Source organism: Harpegnathos saltator, unplaced genomic scaffold (genome assembly GCF_003227715.2).
Source record: "Harpegnathos saltator strain DR-91 unplaced genomic scaffold, Hsal_v8.6 scaffold25, whole genome shotgun sequence".
NCBI classification, from domain to species: Eukaryota; Metazoa; Arthropoda; class Insecta; order Hymenoptera; family Formicidae; genus Harpegnathos; species Harpegnathos saltator.
Window position 1 is genome coordinate 1,570,215 of NW_020230039.1, and position 17,742 is coordinate 1,587,956.

Here is a 17,742-nt window from a genome sequence, read left to right on the forward strand (position 1 = left end):
AATTTAAGGGAGTGGATAGTTCGGAGAAGGAAACTGGTGAATAAGATATCGAAGGGATTGAAGGCGGGGACGCGTGTGTAGGAGAAGAAGGCGGAGTACCAGGGGAAAAACGAGGAAGAAGGTAAGGGGATAGGAGTGTAGGATCCGGGTGATAATCAGTTCCTAACGCTATATTAACTATGGCTCGGAGGTAGTGGATCTGAGACGTAAGTTGGTCTGGATCGCTAATATCAAAAACTACCTCGAACGTTCGGAAAACGTGGTGGAGGGTTATTCCTATGTTGTAATAATGACCCACTAAAAACGGATTTCAATAATATGGGAAATTAATAAGATGGTGGTAGAAAAGGTAGAAGCAAAAAAAACAGAACTTACTGCTGACTCCTGTTATCCCGAAGGTGAGCAAAAAATAAAATTGTCGTTTGGTAGCTCCTGCTCGGTAGGTTAAGTTGTGCTCGTCCACTCCCTTCCGGTTGTTCAATTATAACACAAACACTAATGCCTTTTGCTGATTTCTTTGAATGTTTGCACAAACTCGGATATATGAATCGTAGATATATTATCTGGATGTCTGACTTGAAATCTAAATTCTGAATGCTCAAAACAGAATATCCGAGTGAGAGTATGACTGCCTTTTTCAGAGTAGAATTAGAAGTAGAAGTAGAAGTAGTGTGTGTATCGCGGAGGAGGATTACCGCGGTTTTTATAGTGATAATCGGAGGCAGAAACTATCAGGGTGGGTAGAGAGATGGCCTTTGAGGAAGGGGTGAATTGGTCTTAGTGGGAAAAAGTCTCAGCCATTAGCAAAGTTAAAAGACATCGTGGGAGGAGACAGTTAGTTTTTGGAGATATGAATATGGAAGGGCTAAAGGGTGGAGCGTGGGTGTCTCATAATTTTAGGTGGATATATGATTGGCTGAATGAATTAGGCGCGACAAGCGTGGAGGTGGTGGATTCTTGAGATAGAGAAATGTATACAAGTGGCCGGCTGGAAAAATCAAAATGCCGTAAATCAAAGGCTGAGATCAGATTTTACGACTATCAGTGAAGTAAGCTTTGTTGGTTGACTGATAGGGCACATATGGTTTTGGATTGGGAAGATATAAGTTTCAAGTTTTAGAGCAGGAATGCTCTGTGTTGCTTTGTTCTACTGAAGGTTTGTTAGCGCGGAGTTTCAAATTTTTATGGCTAGGACGACGGACACACTTGGCGAACACTACCCAGATATAAACTTTAAACGAAGACGTAGATTTTTACAACAGGGCACTGTTTCCTGTTATGGAATTTTCCCGAATCGCTTTTCATTTGGCGCGACGGCTGTTCGCCAGATGGGTCTGTTTCCTAATTTATATTTATATATGTATATATTCCTATTATAGTTATATTAGAAGAATATAAATCTGCGAGAGGAAAGAATTTTTACTAATTAAATCTACAGGACGTAACAGTACTACACGATAGTAAATTTCTCTTGCGATAGTGGCGCCATCGGGCGGTGAGGCTAAGTACTTATCGGACTGCTCTCGTAGAAGACAGATAAATAAAAAGAAATTGATTTAATAAAACAAAATTACTCATCATATTTGTTATCCAAATGCGTTAATAAACATAATTATATTAGGTTAAGAGTTGTTAAATTATAGTAAAAAATATTGATTTATTTGAATTTAAATTATTGAATATTTGATCAATTCCGTTGTTTGGTTTTGAATTCAGATTCGATATTCCCGGGAAAAATATTTTGATAGAGGCTTGATAGTGCTCGATTTAATCCGAAGCATTATACTTATCCGGTATCCAAATAATCGAATATTGGCATAATATAGGGCCCGAACGAATATTGAAGTTCATGTGTCGATATAAGGGTATTTCTATACATATTTGGATATTTAAAATTATGGATATTATCTATTGGTTTGGCAACTAAGTGATTGCGGATTTTAAATATGAATGAAAATTCAAAATTTTAAATTTGCTTTTTTAAATTTTTTTCAATGCATGTATGCGATACATTGAGCTTCTCTGCAATATCGCGTGTTGTGCTATGACGATCTGAATCGATAATGGCCTTGATATGGGTCTCATCGACTTCAACTGGACGGCCAGATCGTTGATTGAGCATTTTTCAATGAAAAATCACCAGAACGAAATCTGGCAAACCAATTTTGACACTGCCTTTCTTTCAAGGCTTCATTCCCATATACGGCACATAACTTCTTGTGTGCTTGCGATGGGTTCTTACCTTTTCGGAAATAATACAATAGAATATGTCTGAAGTGCACGTCTTGCTCTTCCATTTTTAAATTAGGATAAAAACAAAACTAAAGAACTAATCGATATAATTTTTGTACTAAATAAAAGGTAGAAGTCCAAACAATAAGAAAAAAATATAGGTTAGGTACTTTGAACACGTTAACGAAACAAAAGAAAGTGTAAAATCCATCTGTCGACAAAATCCGCAATCACTTAGTTGCCAACCCAATAGTTATCATTCAGATACTCGGATATATTTATTCATAGATATTCAGGTACCCAAATACCTATATTCGCGGATATTATCCTGGCAACTAGAAAATAATAACGAGTAAATAGGAGTCTGTGATATGTTCGTTTGTTATTTGTTATCATTAAAAAAATCAATAATGTTTGAAATTATTCATTATATTCACAAGAAAACACATAAAAGTGTCCCTCTCCGATTTTGATGAGCTTGAAATATGTAGCAATCTAGACCAAAATAAGGGATACGAATTTTTTTATACGTGCCTAATAAGTCTTTTAAGAGGTGAAATATCTTTTGAAAAAAATTCGTATTTTTCTTTCGAAGCATGTATCATCAAAAGTACAATAGATAGAAAAAATTTTTCTGAATAAAAGTTTAATGATTTGAAAAGCACTTTATAACGATATTTTCAGTTTAAAAAAAAAGAACGTTAAAATTTTAAACATACTTCCACTATTTATCAATTTTTTATAAACTAAAGTTTTTGTTTCTACTAAAAATAAAATGACATTTTATGCCAAACCCAACCATATATTATTATAATATTGTTATTTGTATAACAATATAATTTTGTTATTTTTCGATATACGGACTTATGTAAAAATAGATGAGGATATCTCTATATAAGGTTTCCTATAATTAGCTGCCAATCCAAAGTATGAAGGTAGAATGGGTTAAGATAAATATAAAAATCATATATCGTTTTGCGAGATTCATGATAATTATCGAGTTATTAATTACAGAAATCTGACGAATGAGCGCGCGTTGAGATGGATGATTGAAGAAGCGTCGCAGCCTCTCAGGTCACAGCGTGGCCCAGTCGACCTAGCAACTTGATGGCGTGTGGCGAGACTTAGGTGCAGCGAGATAAAACACCAATAACGACGCATTGTCCTTCTCCTCGCCGCGTACCGGCAACAATTGCAGGATCAACTGAGCCACGCTATGACCTGAGCAGCTGCAACGCTTCTCCAATCATCTATGTCGACGCGCTCCCACTCCTAAAATTTCTGTCTTTAATAACTCGATAATTATTGCGAATATCGTAAAACGGTATGGGACTTTTATGTTTGTCTTAACCCAATTTACCTTCATTCTTGGGGTGGTAGCTAATTACCGAAAACCCTATGTATCCGTAACGCTATACATTAATACATAGACGTTTACCTGACTCGATATATAGAGTGATCTGGAACAATTTCTTGCCTTTAACATACCATATTCTTGAACAAATTCTAAAATTATTTTTCCTCTTGCAAAATATTATCCAATATTTAGTTACTGAGTTATTAAGATAAGTAGTTTGTCTATTACGAGCCGGGTACAGAAGGCAAGCAGAGACGGAATACTTGACCGTTCATGCGCGCGTTGCATACACTGAGAAAAAAAATTTCTTGAACTAAATAAATGTAATTTCTTGAAATGTAATCATTTGATGCAAGTAAATAATGTCTGAAAGGTAATAACACATACTTACTTGTAAATATTAGTGAAATATCAAGTAATTTATTTTCTATCTTCTGAATCTGTATATACAAGTAAAGATTTTATATGCTCTATACGCTAGTGACTAAAGTAAAGTAACTCATTTGCTTGAAAGAAGTAAATTATATTTCTTAAAAAAAGAATATGACAATATAGAACATATTTTCTTAACTAAAAGATATAAATTCTTCATACTTTATCAAGAATATAATGGTTTAATATCTGTATATCTTTCAATAAATGCACATATATATGAAAAGAAGAATATATTGTGTCTCTTATAGTACATATTTTCTTACGTAAGAGTATATCACTTCTTAATTAAATGTGATCATGTACTAGTAACTTAAGATTATATTTATTTATCTTAAATCCACGTTTTGTTACATTCAATAAATATGAGTGAATTTGATTACAAATAGCGTTTTAAATCAAGTAGAAAGGTAGATTGGAATAGAAATATTTACTTGTATCCGAATCCAATATGTACTGTAAGTAACGACACATTTATTAGCTATAAATAAATACAATACTATGTTGACATAAAACAGATATATCTCATTTCGAATATTATATGTCGTGCTTAAGAAAATATGTACTACATAGAAAGACATTTTTCCTGTTTCCTAATATGTATGTACGTTTATTGCAGTATATATCAGGTATAGTAAAAAGAAATCCATTATTTTTGCATGAAATTGAAGGCTTTAATTACCATAGTTAGAATGATCCGATTTAGGTCAAATATGCGCCGTTTTGTTCGATAACTTGTTGCCATTTTGAAGGTAATTTCATTATGCCTCTCTCATAGAAGCCCTCGTCCCTATTGGCAAAAAATTGAGACAGTCGATTTTCACAAGCCTCTCTTGAAGCGAATTTTTCACCAGCAAAATTGTTCGCCATGGACAGGAACAGATGGTAATCACTTGGTGCCAGGTTCGGACTATAAGGTGGATGCATAAGAACCTCCCAACCAAGCTCCCGGAGCTTCTGGCGAGTCACTATCGATGTGTGTGGCCTGGCGTTGTCCTGATGGAACACAATTCCTCTCCTATTGGCTAAAGCTGGCCGCTTCTGGCCGATTGCTTCCTTCAGACGGTCCAATTGTTGACAGTACAGTTCCGAGTTAAGAGTTTTGCCGTAGGGGAGCAGCTCATAGTAGATAATTCCCTGCCAATCCCACCAAACATACAGCAAAACCTTCCTGGCCGTCAATCCTGGCTTAGCCACCGTTTCCGCCAGCTCACCGCGATTCGACCACGACCGTTTTCGCTTGACGTTGTCGTAAATGATCCACTTTTCATCACCAGTGACCAACCGCTTCAGAAATGGGTCGATTTTGTTGCGATTCAGCAGCGATTCGCAGATGGAAATTCGGTCCATGAGGTTTTTTTTCGTTAACTCGTGTGGCACCCATACATCGAGCTTCTTTTTGTATCCAGCCTTATTCAAATGGTTCCAAACGGTTTTTTGTGCAATCTTTAGCTCTTGGGTAATCGAAACAGTGCTTACATGACGGTCGGACTCGACAATGTCCATGATTTTATTGATATTTTCGACAATTGGCCTTCCAGTGCGTGGTGCATCTTTGACATCGAAATTACCGGAACGGAATCGACGAAACCAAAATTGCGCGTGATTGGCTGTTACAGTATCAGGACCATAAACATTATTCACATTTTCAGCCGCCTGGCTTGCGTTTTCGCCTTTATCGGAGAAAAATTGTAAAATATAGCGTATTTTCTCTTTGCTAGTGTCCATCTTTGACGCGCGCTCAAACAAAACTGAGTCAACTAATCTCAAAACTGTCAGAAAAGTTTTTTTAGTACGAAATCTCATCTTTCTAACGCCATCTAGTGGAACCCGATCGGACTTATACAACGCGAGATACAGATAACTAAAGCCATCTATTGGAAAAATAATGGATTTCTTTTTACTACACCTGATATTAGAAGAAGATAAAGATGCACGTACACACTAGAGGAAGGAAATATTTTATTAAATGTAGTACATAGTTTCTTACGTAAGGTGCATCACTTCTTAAATAAAATGTGATCGTGTTCCTAATAGCACAGATGTCCAGAGTACGTCTTGAGGACGTCCTGGGGATGTTTCTTCATCCTCAGGACGTCCTTAGGACGTCCCCAGGAGAACATGTGCTATCAGGGATACTAGCAGCTTAAGATTATATTTACTTATCTCAAATGTACTTTTTGTTATATTCAGTAAATAAGAGTGAATTTGAATACAAATAATGTATTAACACAAATAGAGAAGTAGATTGGAATAGAAATATTTACTTGTATTCGGATCCGATATACATTGTTGTCATTGATATATAACGATGTATGTTTATTATTGTATGATATGTAACGACATATGCTTATTAGCTGTCCCTATTGTTATTAGCTATAGCCAATAGATCGTGAGAAAAAAAGAGAACAGTCGTCTGCACTCTTCCTCCCCTCGAACTTTGCCGAAGTGCCGAGTACTATAGTTCGTGACGGGCAAACGCACGTATACGTACTATAGCTGCACTGGTTGGGACCCGAAACTGGCTCCACTACGCTATAGTCTGTCGCATGGCACGGCATAGATTGGTATAGTCTGTGGCGTGCTCGGCACGTGCGCGTCGCGTATATTTACGTATCAACGCTTCTTCATCACTAGTACAAATCGTCCATGGTAACTTCCGTAAAACCTGAAGTTTCTACATACAGGCAATATTCCTCATTGTGTGTTGGTTCGTGTGCGTGGCGTTATTACAGTTGCCAACCGTGACGTTATTACGGTTGCGACTTCCCAGTGGTTCATTTGTTTTTCGACACAACAAACTATGTGCATCTTCTCATATCGTCATTTATCGCGCAAAAGGGATAATGTTCTTTCTACAGCATTGGGCGGATACCGCAATCGAGCAAAGAACAAATTGGTTCACCAAATTGGAGCGACCAGTGGCGTTGTAAATCTATCTTCGGTTTTTTACAAGGTTAGTATCAAGTTTATAGAATACATATAGCATATAGCGTATAGCATATAGCGTACTACATATAGCACAATTTATTAATAAGGTGTGGATAAGTAATGCTACAGATACGTAGGTGATCTTCACTTGGGTGATTTAGACTTAGACATTTTGATGATCAGTAAAGTCGGGCGATCGTGGCTGATTATAGACGCCAATGTAAAAAAAATATATTAGGAGTACAAATAAGTTTCCGCCGTTTGACAAAAGATGGCCCCACCAGAAGGTTATGTTGAAATTATCAGATGTAAAACGTAAATATCGTAAGTTTGGACATCTAGTAACAACATAACCTTGAAGTATTAGTGACTCCATATCAGCATCATATAATTTTTTTCGTGCGAAAATGTCAAGTTTTGTGCCGAATAAGCGTCATTTGCGGGAACTTTTGATTTACTTCTTTAATTTGAAGAAATCTGCAGCTGAGGTGCATCGATTGCTTGTAGAAGCATATGGTGAGACTGCTTTAAGTGAGAGAAGTTGTCGTGAGTGGTTTCAAAAGTTTAAAAACGGTGAGTTTGACGTGGAAGACAACGAACGTAGTGGAAGGCCGAAAGTGTACGAAGACACGGAATTGGAAGCATTATTGGAGGAAGATTCGTGCCAAACGCAAGAAGAACTTGCACTTACATTAAAAGTGACTCCACAAGCAATTTCACATCGTTTAAAATCGTTGAGAATTATTAAAAAACAAGGAAATTGGGTTCCATATGAACTGAAGCTGAGAGACGTTGAACGCCGATTTTGCATGTGTGAAATACTGCTTGCCAGGCATAAAAGAAAGGGTTTTTTTGCATCGTATAGTCACTGCTGCTGAAAAATGGATCCACTACGATAACCCAAAGAGAAAATCATGGGGATCACCTGGCCATGCTTCGACATCGACAGCCAAACCGAATATTCATGGAAAAAAACTCATGCTGTGTATTTGGTGGGATCAGCTTGGTGTCGTGTATTATGAGTTGTTCAAACCGAGCGAAACCATTACTGGAGCTCTCTACCGAACACAATTAATGAGAGTGAGCTAAGCACTCAAGGAAAAACGCGCCCATTACTACTCCAGACACGACAAAATTATTCTCCTACATGACAACGCTCGGCCACATGTTGCAAAACCGGTCAAAACCTATTTGGAAACACTTAATTGGGAAGTCCTACCCCACCCGCCGTATTCACCAGACATTGCCCCTTCCGATTGTCACTTGTTCCGGTCGATGGCACATAGCCTGTCTAAGCAGCGCTTTACATCATATGAAGATACTAAAAATTGGGTCGATTCGTGGATAGCCTCAAACAATGAAGAGTTCTTCCGACATGGTATCCGAATGCTGCCAGAAAGATGGGAAAAAGTAGTGGCTAGTGATGGACAATACTTTGAATAAAACGTAATGTACCGTTCTTTTACAATAAATTCCTAATTTTTGATAGAAAACGGCGGAAATTTATTTGTACTCCTAATATTAAAACAGTCACAGCTGGAAGAAGAGTTCCAAGTTTTGAAAATTAGTTTTGAGTGTTAATGTTGCATTACATTCATATCGTTAACAATATATTTGACCGACTTATAGTGAAAAGTTTTGCAATGGGTTTTTTCATATTATATATTACAGAACAAAAAATTACTGCAAATGTCTTAAAAAACCTGAATGAAGATATGATGGCAGAACTTATCCCGACTATTGAACCAAGGGCTATATTTTTGCCTTATTGGAAACGTATCTTTGTACATATAAAACATACAATAAAGAACATATAAAGGACAATAAAGGACATATAAAAACGATCCTTTACGTTCCACGGAAGATATAAATGTAATTCTACCTGAACCTATTGTAAGTGTGTTTTTTTATTATTATGTTTGTTTTTATTATATTTGTATTACTTTCTATCTATACTAATTAAATTTTGATTTATCACTGATTATATATATATATATATATATATATATATATATCATGTATGTCGCTTCCGAACGACATCTCTTAACGTTATCTAGGGAGAGGAAAATGTCGTGAGCGTGGAGCATCAGGTAACTCAGTGGTTTAGAGCAGTCGCCCAGCAAACGAAAGACCCGGGTTCGATTCCCGGTCTAGTGACTACCGCACTCTCGATATTTTTCTCTCTTTAGAACGAAAATAAGATGCAGGTCCAGAACGCACGGCGTCCCGTCGCCACCTAGTACGCTCTCCTTCTTTCATGGTTCATTCACCATATGTGCACGTGCGGTGCGAGGGGCTTGCGACGATCCTTCTTGCAGCAACCGATTGTCGTCGCCGACATTGTAGTAACGGGGCAGGATGTTATTTCAGCCGCATTAGATCCCTACCTTGGTGACCCACTTCTCTGGGGAGTATGAGGATGGGTCAGCCGTTGGGTTAGTCGGAAGTGGCGCGCCTTCCGACTCCCCTTCGCGGTCTAGGACTGTTGAGAGTGGAGCGCAGGGCTCCACCCTCCTTACCTTCTCCGCCTTTGTTGGAGAGGAGGTTTTTCCCTTCCTCGTGTTCCCTCGATGGGGGAAGTGTCGTACGGCGCCCCCCTCTTCTTCCGCTCCCTTCTCGGCAGTGGTTCTGCCAGGGCCTCATTGATGGGAGTTCGAGCCTTCTCCACCTCTATTAGCTCCAGCTTTATCGTTGGGGGGAGACCGGCCTGGTCCTCCCCTCGTCCTGCGCGGAGTCTTTTGGAAAGGGTTGCGCCCTGTCTCCCCCCCCGGTCCCCGGTCCTCCACCCGGTTTCTTCGTCCCCCCTCTTCCTCTTCCGGCCTAGGGGAGGCTTGCAGGCCGGCTCATAAACTTTATGGCCGGCTGGCCCGCCCACTTTATAATCGGCCGGCCTACCCGCGTCGGCGCAGATGATGCCGTGCGCCGTCTCGCACTGCTTGGCGCGGTGGCCGGGGTTACCGCAGCGATAACATTGACCCCTGCGGTCGACGGCGCTTGTGCACCGCTCGCGCACGTGGCCACGCTCCAGACATCTGAAGCAGACCACGGGCAGCGCTGTCACCCTGGCACGGGTCCAGCCTACCTGGACTCGCTCCGCGGCGGCAACCTTAGCGGCCACCGCCAACGGACACCGAACCACCACAGCTGTGATCCCTCGCTGGGAGACGTCGAGTTCATCCACGAATATCTCCGCGGGTGAATATCCCCCAGCAAAGGACAGCGGCCGTTACCTCATCGGTCCCGGTCGTCAGGTCCAGGCTAGTGACTTGCAGTGTTGCAACCTTCACCGGCCTTTGAACCAGATACTCGGGGCTCTTTCCCTCCGCTAGCCAGCCGGCGTCTGTCCCAGCGTTAGAGCCAGGCACCTTTACAAACAAGGCCCCGGTGAGGGTCTGGCGGAGCTTGAGGGATCCTGGGATCCTCAGATCCGCCCGCTTGATTCGGCGCCTGGCCTCAAGCATGAATTCCCGGTAGGAGTCACGGGGGCAGGTGATGGTAACAGCCGCCGATCTCGACGGCTTCCGCTTCACCGGCCGCTTCGTCGGTCCCCCATTTTTGGGCCCGGTGATTGGTGGAGGAGGGGGAAGACTGCTCCTCTGCTTCCCCTCCTCCTTCATCCTCTTCCTCTCCCGCTTCCCCACCACCAACGCCCAGGACTTCATCGCTGGAGCGGCCGAGGGTTGCTCCCCCGCACCCTTTTTTTATCCTCACCGTTACCCCCGCCCTTTAGGGAGGGCGGGGGTTATGTCGCACTTTTACTGACTAAAATCCCACCGGGGTGTCTACCATTCGGACCGTGGTGGGGGGAGTCAGGGGAACCATACCCGTATTCCCTCGCCGACACTCCGGTCCCAGGGCTCATGCACAGAGCCCCACGTCTGAGTACCGCGTCCCCTCCCACAAAGAGAATCGGGGGCGCGGTCCCCCGGCGGTTGCCCGGCCGGGTTGGCCTTCTGGTTACACTTACTGAAGGGGGGACACCTACCTTTTTTTATAACGGTGGGGAAATCCATCATAGGTACCCCCGCCTCTTGGGGGAGGAGGGGGTTATGTGAGACTGTTACTCATTAGAACCCCACCGGGGGGGTCTACCGATCGGGCCGAAGTGGGAAGAATCAGGGGAACTGCGCCTGCATTCCCTCCCCGACACTCCGGCCCCAGGGCTCGTATGAAGAGCCCCACTCCCGACTACCGCGCCCTATCATCTCCCGCTAAGGAGTCGGGGGCGCTGTACCCCGGCCGGTCCCCCCCCCCGGGTTGGCCTCTCGGTTTCTGTTCGGAGAGAGGGGAACACCCACCCTCTCTCCACGCCCCCACTCCCGACCCCAGTCGGGGGCGGTGTAAGGCCCTCCCCAAACGGGCCTTCACCCCCCCTTACCTATATCTACCAACGCGCAGGGAGGCGGGAGGACTCATACCCCTCTCGTCGCCCCTCCTCCGCGTGTCCGAAGGCGGGCCCGGCTGCTGAAGCCGGCGGCTGATAGGCCCTCGACGAATCGGAGGCGGTTCCTCCTCGGCCGGCGCCACCTCGGGCCCGCTACCTATTCCCGGGGAGTGCCACCCCCTCCGTCACCATCTACGACGACGGCGACCAGGGCGACGTTCCCATTCGGCGGCTTCCTTATGGGACATAACGTCCCTACAGAAGAAGGCCGCCGCACCCCATTCCTCCTCGCTCTCGCACATGGCGCGTACCATGCGCTGGAGCGAGAGTGCCTCCACCCGGCACCCCACCGCCCGGGCTAGGACACGGCTCTGCTGACTGCATGCCATGCACGAAGTCAGAGTGTGATGCGCCGTATCCATCCGCTCCGGGCAGTGGTGGCACTCGATGGTGGGTTCCTACCCTATCCGGTGCAGGTACTTTCCAAAACAACCGTGTCCGGTCAGCACCTGCACCAGGTGGAAGGAGAGTCCGCATCTCCTCCTATCCGCCATCTCTGGCAGACAAGGGTGGACGGCCTCGGCCGTTTGAAGCCCAGGTCCCCGGGGGTTAGCCAACTCAGCCGACCACCGGTCTAGAACCCGGGCTCTGGCTTGGGTCTTCAGGTCCGCCAGGCCCCTGACCATTAGCTCACCCCGCCTGCGAAGCTCCTTTATCCTTCAATAGAAGAGGTGTCTCTCTTCGGCTAGGAACTCCACGGGAGGGGAGCCGGCCAGGGTGGTCGCCGCCATATATGAGATGGTGCTGTACCCTCGAATCGCCCTCACCACCACCGGTTGCGTGGCCTGGCGCAACAGGTTCTTGTTGCGGCTGGTGGCTAATAAACCGGGCGTCCATATGGGCGTCCCATAGAGGGCGATCGAGAGCACGACACCAACATACAGGCAGCGAGTTCGCCAACCTGGGCCCCCCTGAGTCTGCATGAGGCCGACCAAGGCTTGGCCTGCCTTGCGTACCCGAGGGGCCAGTTGCCTAAAATGCGGCCCGAATCCCCAACGGCCGTCCAGCGTCAGGCCCAAATATTTCATCGTGGGCACGACGCGGACACGGACTCCATCCACCAGGACCCGGGTGCGCGGCGGCTTCTCCCGACCCTTGTCATGAAAGTACATAGCCTGGGTCTTTTTGGGAGCCACCTTGAGCCCCAGGTCGCTGATGGTGCCCACCACCAACGAGGCGAGTGCTGCCTCCGCTCGGAGATGGGCTTCCCCCTAGTCCTCCCTACGGCCAATACGAACGTATCGTCTGCGTAACAGAACACGTGGCAGCCAGGGGAAAGGGGAGAGCGCAACACCCGGTCGAACGCGATGTTCCATAGCAGGGGGCCGAGTACCGATCCCTGCGGAACCGCACTTATGGTGCGCCGGCTCTGGACCCCATCCTCCTTCGTGAAGGCGAGGTTCCTGCCCCCGAAGTAGGCCGACAGGATACGCCAGAGATATACGGGCACCCCGTAATGCACGAGGGCCCGTCCAATCTCCGGCCAGGGCAGGGTGTTGAACGCATTTGTTATGTCGAGTGACACCGCGAGCAACACCCAGCCCTCCTCCTCCACGAGCGTACGGGTCAGGACCCGGACATGCTGGATCGCATCCAGCGTCGAACGTCCGGGCCTGAACTCGTACTGGTCGTGGAGATCCGGCCCCTCCGAGGACAGATGTTGAACAAGGCGGTCGGCAATGATGCGTTCCAGCATCTTGCCCGCCTCATCTAACAGGCATATCGGCCTGTAGGCCGACGCCCCACGGGCGTCTAGCTCTCCTTCGGGAGGAGGGCCAACTTGGCCCTCCTCCACTCTTGGGGTAAAACCTCCTCCTTGAGGCACTCGTTGAACACATCCCGCGTGGCTGCGGATAGGTTCCCTTCGTAGAGGGCAAGAGCCTAAGCACGGCCAGGAATGCCGTCGGGGCCAGGGGCTTTGCCCTTGGTCCAGGGCTTCTTCCTGGCCTTGGTGACCTCCTCCGGTGTGACCAGGTCCTCGTCCCAGTACCCGTCCTAAATTTCAGAAGCGGGGATCCGGGGGCCCCTTCGCCCTTGGGAAGAGGGTGTCGAGGAGACCCTTGAGGTCCCTGGGGACCATAGACTTCGTCCGCGGAAGCGCCCACGGACGAATCTTTCCCATCGTCTGCTTATATGGGCGGCCCCATGTGTCGTCATCCAGGGAGCTTACCAGCTGCTCCCTGACTTTTGCCTTTGCCTTCGCTATGGCGACTTTGAAGGCTTCCCTTGCCCAGAGGTAGCCCTTCTTCGCCCCTGAGGTGTCTCCGTCGTGTTGCCGGGCCCGGGTATATTCCCTTCTGGATTGGACGGAGGCTTGCCGAAGTTCGGCTATATTCCGTCCACCAGTATGCGGCCCGGCGCCGGCGGGGGTGGGATCGGGACATCGTAGCGTCGGCTTGCGACGCTGCGATGCCCATTATTTCCCTGGCCCCCTCCAGAGGGGGGCCGGGGTCCCACTCACCTGACCTCTGATCGAGATGCCAGGTGGCCGCAAGGATGGCCACCTGAAACTTATCCACGTCTAGTCGACCGAGGGCCCATCTTCGGGGGAAGGGAAAATCCCCCTCCCCTAGGCAGCGGTCCGGCGCCCGCTGAAGGGTGGACAGGCGGAGAGACCACGTTATGTACCGGTGATTGGACAACGTTTCGCTCTTCGCCTCCACCACCCACTTCCGGAAATTCCGGGCGGCCGAGGGGAAGGCCCAAGTCAGGTCGATGACCGACTCCTCTCCCCCCGGCCACATGCAGGTGCCGATCGATCCCCTGTTCATAAGCAGGAGGCCGAGTCCCGCTACCCGGTCGGCCACGGCCTTGCCCCGAGGATCCTTCTGCCGGGGACTGCAGCCCCACTCCACAGAGTGGGCGTTAAAGTCCCCGACAACGACCACCGGTCGGAGGTGGCACTGTCACACCACATCCCCGACCCTGTCGAAGACCCTCACTATGCGGGCAAAGCCTCCGAGGCCGGCCCTGTTTTGATGGTGGTGGAGATATACCCCCACCACCGTCGCGGACCTACAGTCGACTGCCACGTACGAGTTCCCCCTCTTCCTGACTTTACAGGGGTAGAACCCACTGCGGAATTGGCCACCACGGCCACAGAGCCGTCGCGGCTGCCCGACCAGCTAGAATTACCAATCGGCACCCACAACGGCTCCGTGGCCACCTCCAGCCCGGCGCCCAGTTCCGCGAGCCTGTGTACCCACAGATCTTGGGCCCGGGCGCCGTGGCCGAGGTTGGCCTGAGAGAACCGGAGTAATGTGAAGGCGAAGCCTTTCACGCCTCCTCCGGGCGCTCTGCCTCTGGCCCCTCCGGGGAAACATCAGGCAGCGATAGCGCCGCCTCAATCTCCCCGGGGAGGACATCTAGGAGGCTACATGGGGAGTTCCTACCTGATTGGCCTCCTCCTCTCAGAAGTACGAGGAGAGTTCCTCTATTGGGGAAGTCGGGGATGGCGCGTCCTCCCCTTGAACTACGGTTGTTGGGGATGTGGCGATAGCTTCCATCCTCCTTACCTTCTCCGCCGCCGCCGTCTGGATGGATGATACTCCGGCCTTGTCGCTGGAGTGCAGCTATCTGTCTCCTCCTCCATGTGCAGCCTTCCTCCAAAATGAGATGGGGGAGCGAGTAAAGGGGGAGCACCGGCGACGGCCAGCTTGGCCGCATTCTGCTCCTCCATGGGCCGCCGATTCTCCTCCCTTAGTGTTCTCAACTCTTCCCGTGACTCCTCCAATTCTTTCCTCACCTCTGATCTGACGTCCTCCCCACTCTCCTGTGCTGCGACTCTCGCGATTAGGATCAACAGGACTGCCTCGGAGGCTGCCATGGCGCGGTTCAGCAGCGCCACGAAGGTCCCCTTCAAAGTTTTGGACCTCCGTGCCACCAGCCGAACCGCACCAATTGCACGGCCTGCTTCCGAAGCTAGCTCTGCCGACCCGGTCTCCCTCAATAATTCCCTCGAGGTGGTATCTTTGAAGACCTCCTCGGCGGGGCGTCTATCACTTATGGAACGAAGAATGCCCCCGCCGAGGAGATCCTCCATCTCCCTCTCCAGGCAATTCGCTGCCTCCTCCTTCCTGGCGACCTCCGCCTCCCTCTTTTGTCTGAGACCCACTCCTAGGCCTGTTGTCGCTGGCCCCCTTAGGTCCCTATTCCGGACCAGCACTGGTAAAGTGGGTGACTGCTTCGGTTGCGTCTCGAGAAACACCACCGAACTCCCACTCGTCTCCTCCCTCCTTCTCATTCCCATCACAACACTGGCTCCGATGTCTTTGCCATCGCCGACCCTGCTGGTGGTGGCCATGCTGGTAGTGGCCTTGGTGGTGGTAGTAACCTTGCTAGTGGAAGCCCTAGATGCAGCAGAGATAAATCCTCCGCTCTTGGGGTCCCTGTCAACCCGGATCTTTGACTTCTAGGAAAGGATAACGTCAGAGATAACCGCCGGTTTCCCAGCTGTTCTCTTCTCTACCGCGCCCGCGCTCGCGTTATTCACCTCCTTTATGCATGTACCCCTTTTTACTAGAAAGGGGGTCTGGCCTTTCGGTCCCCAACATCCTAACGGGAATCTTTGTACCCGCACTCCGGGCCTCACTCAATCCCCCGTTGGGTGGCCGTTCCTCTTGCTTCCGGGAACTCACCTCACACCCCTTCCGGTAGAGGGGGAACTTCCCATCTGCGCACGGGGGATTCGCTCCCTCGTTGCATGGCCGCCCCGCTTCTCCCCGAGGGCTCACGAGGCTAATCCCTCGGTGGAGACTGCCCTTCCGGCTGGTGTTCACCGAGGTTTTTTCCTCGTAGGGTGGCCTGTTCTTTATTTCGCGCAGGCTCACCGAATCTGCTCCTCGGTAGGAGCGGTCCCTTCGACTCCCACACGCAGTCGAAGAGTCGGACCAATTTCGGTCCTTCTCATCGGAGGCAGGTGGGAATGTTATCTCACTCCTACTCCGGTATGAGCAGGCATCCCTCTGCTCGCTAGGCCCGTCGTCGGTTGATGACACAACAGAGTCCGAGTCCACATCCCCGTTATGACGCTTCGCGGTAATCATATCGGCACAGGGACCCGCGGTCGATCCCTGTGCTTGCCCGTTGCTGGATGACAACTTGGTGGGGACGGTCGGGACACTACTCCCATCCACACGCCGGTCCTCGGTTCCGATCGCCGAGACGTTAGTTTCTTTTGTCGTCATAAGTGAATCCATCCGAGTATCGGATTGTTACGAGCCCGACCCACTCGGGCTTGAATTCAGGGTTTTCCTTCCCCTAGACCGGCTGTCTACACAAGACTAACGAGCCCGCTCTACCCGCGCTGTAGGGATCTTTGGTTCGTACAGGTGCGACCCTCCGGTCCCTGGTTACCTCCTGGACGCAGCTGCCCATCCAGAAGTGGACGCTCTTAGTAAAATCCTTCCGTACAGACTACCCCGGCATAGTAGAACCTGCCAGGGGCCGAAACCCTCGCCGGTACAGCTCTGTACATCACTGGGAGCCGCAAGCTCCCCCCCTCCACCACAACAAGGTGGCGTTCACGGGGGAAAGTTCTGACGCCCTAGCCTCCCTCAGTAAGATTCTGGAGGCAGGGTCCCTAAAGATCTCCTCGGCCAGGCGCTTGTCCTCTAAGGAATGAAACACTCCCTTGTCGAGGAGATCCCAGGCCTCTCTCTCCAGTCTCTCACTTTCTTCCTGTTTCTTCCTTTCCAGCTCCTTTTCCTTTCTCTCCCTAATACCTACTCCTTCTCCCGTGACCACAGGTCTTCCCTGCTTTCTCTGCACGAGTATCAGGGTAGGTACCTCCACTATCGAGGAGCCGCTGCTGGTAGCTGCTCTAGCCCTCTTTTTCCCGCCAATGTTGTTGACAGTCTTCCTTCCTTCACTGCCGGTATTGTTGGCAGCTTTTGGTGCTGAAGCCTGAGCAGCCGTGCTGGTGCCTGGAATCCGGAGCCTCGACCCCTGCGACAAAATAACGTCGAAGCGGATCAGCAGTCCTCCGGTGGTCCGCCCTGACACCTCCACTGCCTTCCGAGACTCTCTTTTCCCCCGTCCTGGGTCTACCCCCTGTGTCCCTTGGTATTTGTGGGGGAGGCCTCCCTCCTTACCCCTTTGGTATGAGGAGAGCCAAGTTTGTTAGTCCCTGATACCGGGGTTTTACGCCCGGACCCCAGGGACTTTATCGTCCCACATTGGATGGCAGCCCTTGTGATCCTAACCGACGGGCTCACCGCACCATCCCCGCGATCAGGGAGGTGCAACTGGCTACTCGCCAGTGAGGACGATGGTTGATCCTCTGTTTGTGATGACCCCCCAGAAGCTACACTTCTGGAGTCCATCGCCTCTAGCTTCCCGGAGGGTG